This window comes from Rutidosis leptorrhynchoides, chromosome 3 (assembly GCF_046630445.1).
Source record: "Rutidosis leptorrhynchoides isolate AG116_Rl617_1_P2 chromosome 3, CSIRO_AGI_Rlap_v1, whole genome shotgun sequence".
NCBI lineage: Eukaryota > Viridiplantae > Streptophyta > Magnoliopsida > Asterales > Asteraceae > Rutidosis > Rutidosis leptorrhynchoides.
In genome coordinates, this window is record NC_092335.1 from 203349626 (window position 1) to 203356372 (window position 6747).

Below are 6747 nucleotides of genomic sequence, written 5' to 3' on the forward strand. Positions count from 1 at the left end.
TGAATATGATATGGGTTTGAAGCGAATGTTTTATTTAGGATATCAAGAATTGCATGTAAGGAGTGTTTGATGAAGTAATATAATTTAAGACTGTAATATGTATTACTTTATTACTTTATATTGATATTGATTTTCATCTGGAATATGCACATGATTATGGTTTCGTTAGGTTTCTTGCTGAACACACTTTGGTGTGTAAATTAATATTTTATGAAGATGAATTTTTGAAAAGTTACAGCTACATGATGATGAATAAAGGTACTTTTAGTTTTTATTCATATAACCCTTATTATTAACAAAGATGATGAACTATTTCTTTTAAATGAAATGTTGATTTGGGGCAACAACAAGCCACTTTGATATAAACGCTATTTCTATTAATTCGTTTATCTATTTCTATCTCATGTGTTTCATCCAATGATTCAAATGAAGATAATTTCATTTTAGTGTTTTTTTCTTAAAAAGAAAATATTTGAACTCATTTATCTATTTACACTTTTCAGATTGGACTTTTGTTTTGTTCTCCCGTAACGGGAAGTCTTGCAGTTGTAATTTGGTGGGTGCAAGTACAGTATAATAATGCTATGAGATCCTTGGGCAAGAAGAAGCAATGGAGAAAGTATTTGACGAGGTTATATGCATTTGAATACATTTCAAAGTCCAATACAACATCACCCTCTTTTCGTTAGATTGAAATCTATTAGCTTAACCCATTTCACACCATTAAAGATAATAAATTGCCAAATTAACGAATTATAGGTAAATGTAACTAAATTAAGACCCTCACCATAATTAGAATGTATTCTTTTAGTGACAAGATGTGAGTTACTATTATGTTATACGTATTATGTACTAAAAAAAAAAAATAGGCGTTTTTAAAAAAAAAAAAATGGGTCAAAATGGCTTGAAATTTTATATCAATCCTTCATGTGAATTTGTGATTTTCTCAGTGGGTCAAAATGGCCACCGGGTTCAACGTGAGTTCCCTTTGTTGTTTGGGATAGCATCTTGCTTTCCTATTTTTGTATATTGTAACTTTGTGTGTTTGCTTTATAAATTTATATTGTTGGTTTTTTGAAAATAAATTCATTTTCAATGTTACTTATTGGGTTGCATTTGTGGATGCCTTATTCGAACCTGGCCAGTGTCAAAACGAGTCATGATAATTCATTCAATGTGAGTTTGATCAAATAAAATAACTTAACATTTAACAACAAAAGGAGAGTGAAATGGGCTAATTGTGATAAGTGAAAGTTAATTTGAATTCTTGGTATACTGATTTAACATTTAGTATCATTTAAGATAATTCGTGTTGTAGACCTACAAATTTGTCATAATTTTGCATTACAAACCCTACTTTGTATTGTATGTTTTTATTCTTAATATTTATCATATGAATGTCTTTTAACTAAGTTTGTTGTGTTGGGTATTTTATTTAGTTTCCAAATATGAGAAAATTAAAACCAAGCCCAAGGCCCAACAAATTAGGCCCAAATGTTGGTTGACTTGGTCAATCATTTGAGGGCATTTCAAATCTCAATTGGGTGCAGCTGTTTTATTATCAAGAGAGAAAGAAAGATCACAGAGAGATCAAGAAAAAGAGTCAAAACCCCAATTCCCGTCTACAGTGACAGCAGGCCAGAAAACCTTCGATCCCCGGAGATCCGACCGTTGAATCTTCTTCATTTTTGGGCTGTGTCTTCCTGACATCAGTGCCAACATTTTCAACCGTTGAATTCGTCTCAAGTGGTCTGTAGCTCGAGTTACATCAGGTCGAACAGTAGCAGAATTTTGGGTGATGAAATTCTTCTTTTGTCTTTAATTTCTTCATATACTTGTTGATTATTGTTGTTCAAGAGTATGATGATGTTGTATACCTCTAGTTGAGCTAGAGAAGGATTATTGTATTTCTCTCTTGTTGATGATAGTGGAACATTAAGTGGCTTACGAGTCCCGTGGTTTTTACTCTCGATTTTGAGAGGTTTTCCACGTAAAAAGTCTCGTGTGTATTGTGTGTGCTCAATTATTTTGTATTTGCTGATTTGGGACAGAATTGGGGCTGATTTGTGGTGATTGTGGTATACCTTATTTGTTAGTTTTCTCACAGGTTCATATGGGTCGGGAAATGCTTGTCAAACGGATGTTTATTTCCGTTTTGTAGATTGCCCGTTGTGACCATTTTCCCATCAAATTGGTATCTAGAGCTAGGTTATTTGATTTGACTTGTGTGAAAGATGGAAGCTAATACAAGTAAAATGATTAGTTTAAATGGTTCAAATTATCATGTTTGGAAAGGTAAAATAGAGGATCTTCTTTATGTGAAAGATTATTATTTGCCTGTTTTTACTGAGGATAAACCTGAGGAAAAATCTGATGCTCAATGGAAAATTTTGCATAGACAAGTATGTGGGTATATTCGGCAGTGGGTTGATGATAATGTTGTGAATCATATTACTGGGGAGACTGATGCTAAAGCCTTATGGAAAAAGCTTGAGCAGTTATATGAACGAAAGACTGGGAATAACAAGTTGTTCTTAATTAAGCAGATGATGGCTTTAAAGTATCATGATGGGACTCCTATTACAGATCACCTAAATGCATATCAGGGTATTATAAATCAGCTTGCAGGTATGGGTATCAAGTTTGAGGATGAGATTCAGGGTCTCTGGTTACTTGGTACATTACCGGACTCTTGGGAGACTTTTAGGACATCTTTGTCCAACTCTGCACCGAATGGTACTATCACCATGGAATTGGCTAAGGGTAGTATTTTGAATGAAGAGATGAGAAGAAAGTCACAATGTTCCTCTTCACAGTCAGATATCTTGGTCACAGAAACGCGGGGGAGAAGTCATAGTAGAGGTCAGGGTAAAAGAGGTAATCATCGTAGCAGCTCACGCAAAGACAAATTTGCTAACGTTGAGTGTTATAATTGTCATGAAAAGGGGCACACAAAGTGGTATTGTCCAAAGTTGAAGAATGAGAAGAAAAAGGCATATGACAAGAATAAACAAAAGAAAAGTGATGGTGGTGATGATGATAAGGTTGAAGTTAATGCTATCACAGATGAGTTCTTTGTTTGTATTGATTATGATATGATCAATCTTACTCATGATGACACGAGTTGGATTGTTGATAGTGGTGCTACATGTCATGTTGCAATTTGTAGAGATCACTTCTCATCTTACACTCCAGGTGACTATGGATTTGCTAGGATGGGTAATGCCGGGTTATCAAAGATCGTTGGTATTGGAGATGTTTGTTTGAAATTTGACACGGGAATGGAGTTAGTTTTGCATAATGTAAAACATGTTCCGGATATGAGACTTAATGTTATTTCAACAGGCATTCTTGATGATGATGGTTATTATAACGGTTTTGGTAATGGTATTTGGAAACTAACTCTTGGTTCTATGATAGTGGGAAGAGGCAAGAAAGACTCAAAATTATACATCACGCGTCCGAAGATCATCCAGAACATTGTTAACGCAGTGGACAATGTTGATTCTACTAAGTTGTGGCATAAAAGACTTGGCCACATGAGTGAAAAGGGGATGTCTATCTTGTTCAAGAAGAATGTGTTGTCGGGTGTTAGTGGTATTGATTTGAGTAAGTGTTCTCACTGTTTGGCAGGGAAACAGACCAGAGTTGCGTTTAAGAGTCATTCTCCTTTTCGAATGGAGAACATACTTGATGTAGTTCATTCGGATGTTTGTGGGCCTATGAAGACTAGGACACTTGGTGGATGTTCCTTCTTTGTTACATTCATCGATGATCATTCCAGGAAGGTGTGAGTTTATACCTTAAAGTCAAAGGATCAAGTATTTGAAAAGTTTAAGGAATTTCATACACTAGTTGAAAGGCAAACGGGGAAGAAACTCAAGTGTATTCGGACTGATAATGGCGGTGAATACATTGGCAGATTTGATGCTTATTGTAAGGAGAATGGTATTCGGCATCAAAAGACTCCACCAAAGACACCTCAGTTGAATGGCTTAGCAGAGAGGATGAACAGAACTTTGGTTGAGAGAGTTAGATGTTTGCTTTCACATGCAGGGTTGTCCGATTCCTTTTGGGGTGAGGCTTTAAATACGGCAGTTCATATTATTAATCTAACCCCTTGTGTTCCTTTGCATTTTGATGTTCCTAACAGGGTTTGGAGCGGCAAAGATGTTTCTTACCGTCATTTACGAGTTTTTGGATGTAAAGCTTTTGTTCATGTTCCCAAAGATGAGAGGTCAAAGCTTGATATGAAGACTAAGCCATGTGTATTCCTCGGCTATGGTGAAGATGATTTTGGGTACAGGTTATATGATCCAGTTCAGAAGAAACTCGTACGAAGCCGAGATGTTGTATTTACAGAAGATCAGATGTTAAAAGATGTTGATAAGACAGATTCAGTTCCTCAACCTAGTGCTGATCTTGTTGATTTGGATCCAGTTACTCCACAACATGTTGGAGATGATGTTCATAATGATGAACATGGTACTGATGATGATTATGCTCCGGAGCAGGTAGAGATTCCAGTACCAGATGTGCCCCCATTTGTCCCACTTAGGCGGTCTACCCGAGACCGTCATCCTTCTATTAGATATTCTGCTGATGAGTATGTATTAGTTACTGATGGGGGCGAGCCAGAATGTTATTCAGAAGCAATGAAAGATGAGCATAAGAAAGAGTGGGGTAAAGCTATGCAAGATGAGATGAATTCCTTGCATGAGAACAATACTTATGAGCTGGTGAAGTTACCTAAAGGCAAGAGAGCTTTGAGAAACAAATGGGTATTCAAAGTGAAGACAGATGAGCTTACTTCACAACCAAGGTACAAAGCTAGGTTAGTCGTTAAAGGATTCAGCCAGAAAAAGGGTATTGATTTTGATGAGATTTTCTCACCGGTTGTGAAGATGGGATCTATTCGGGTGGTTCTTGGATTAGCTGCTAGTCTTGATCTTGAGGTTGAACAGATGGATGTCAAGACTGCTTTTCTTCACGGTGATTTGGATAAGGAAATCTACATGATGCAACCTGAAGGTTTTCGGGTTAAGGGTAAAGAAAATTATGTTTGTAGACTTCAGAAAAGTTTATATGGGTTGAAGCAAGCACCGAGACAGTGGTATAAGAAGTTTGAGTCGGTTATAGGAAAGCAAGGCTACCGAAAGACAACTTCAGATCATTGTGTTTTCTTTCAGAGGTTTGGTGATGATGATTTCATCATATTGTTGTTATACGTTGATGATATGTTGATTGTTGGTAAAAATATTAAAAGAATTACGCAGTTGAAGCGAGAATTGAGCAAGTCTTTTGCTATGAAAGACTTGGGGCCAGCAAAACAGATTCTTGGCATTCGAATTTCTAGAGATAGAGGTGCTAAGACGTTACATATATCACAAGAGCAATACATTGAAAAGGTGCTAAGTAGATTCAACATGAAGAATGCTAAAGTGGTTAGTTCCCCTCTTACAAACAACTTTAAGCTAACAGAAAGAGATTGTCCTACTTCAAAGGAGGATGTTGAGGAGATGGATATAGTTCCATATGCGTCAGCATTTGGTAGCTTGATGTATGCTATGGTGTGTACTAGGCCAGATATAGCTCATGCGGTAAGTGTTGTTAGTCGGTTTATGTCAAATCCGGGTAAGAAGCATTGGGAAGCAGTTAAATGGATTATGAGATACTTACGAGGTACTTCAAAGTTAGGTATCACATTCGGAAATGGAGAGCCGGTGCTTGTTGGTTATACAGACTCAGATATGGCAGGAAACAAAGATAACATGAAATCCACTTCTGGATATTTGATGACTTTCGCAGGGGGAGCAGTTTCATGGCAATCAAGGTTACAAAAGTGTGTTGCATTGTCTACAACCGAGGCTGAGTATATGGCAGCAACAGAAGCGTGCAAAGAACTATTGTGGATGAAAAGGTTTCTACAAGACCTTGGATTTATGCAATCACGATATGTGGTTCTTTGTGATAATGAGAGTGCGATTCATTTGGCTAGAAATTCTATGTATCATAAGCGGACAAAACATATAGATGTGCGGTATCATTGGATTAGAGAACGTCTTGAAGATGGTTCGTTTGAACTTCATAAAGTTCACACCGATGATAATGGTTCCGACATGTTCACAAAGGCTTTAGCAAGTGAGAAGCTCAAGGTATGTTGCTCGATCGCCGGGATGGCGATTCCTTCCTCATAATTGAAAAGGGGGAGTTTTGTTGGGTATTTTATTTAGTTTCCAAATATGAGGAAATTAAAACCAAGCCCAAGGCCCAACAAATTAGGCCCAAATGTTGGTTGACTTGGTCAATCATTTGAGGGCATTTCAAATCTCAATTGGGTGCAGCTGTTTTATTATCAAGAGAGAAAGAAAGATCACAGAGAGATCAAGAAAAAGAGTCAAAACCCCAATTCCCGTCTACAGTGACAGCAGGCCAGAAAACCTTCGATCCCCGGAGATCTGACCGTTGAATCTTCTTCATTTTTGGGCTGTGTCTTCCTGACATCAGTGCCAACATTTTCAACCGTTGAATTCGTCTCAAGTGGTCTGTAGCTCGAGTTACATCAGGTCGAACAGTAGCAGAATTTTGGGTGATGAAATTCTTCTTTTGTCTTTAATTTCTTCATATACTTGTTGATTATTGTTGTTCAAGAGTATGATGATGTTGTATACCTCTAGTTGAGCTAGAGAAGGATTATTGTATTGCTCTCTTGTTGATGATAGTGGAACATTAAGTGGCTTACGAGTC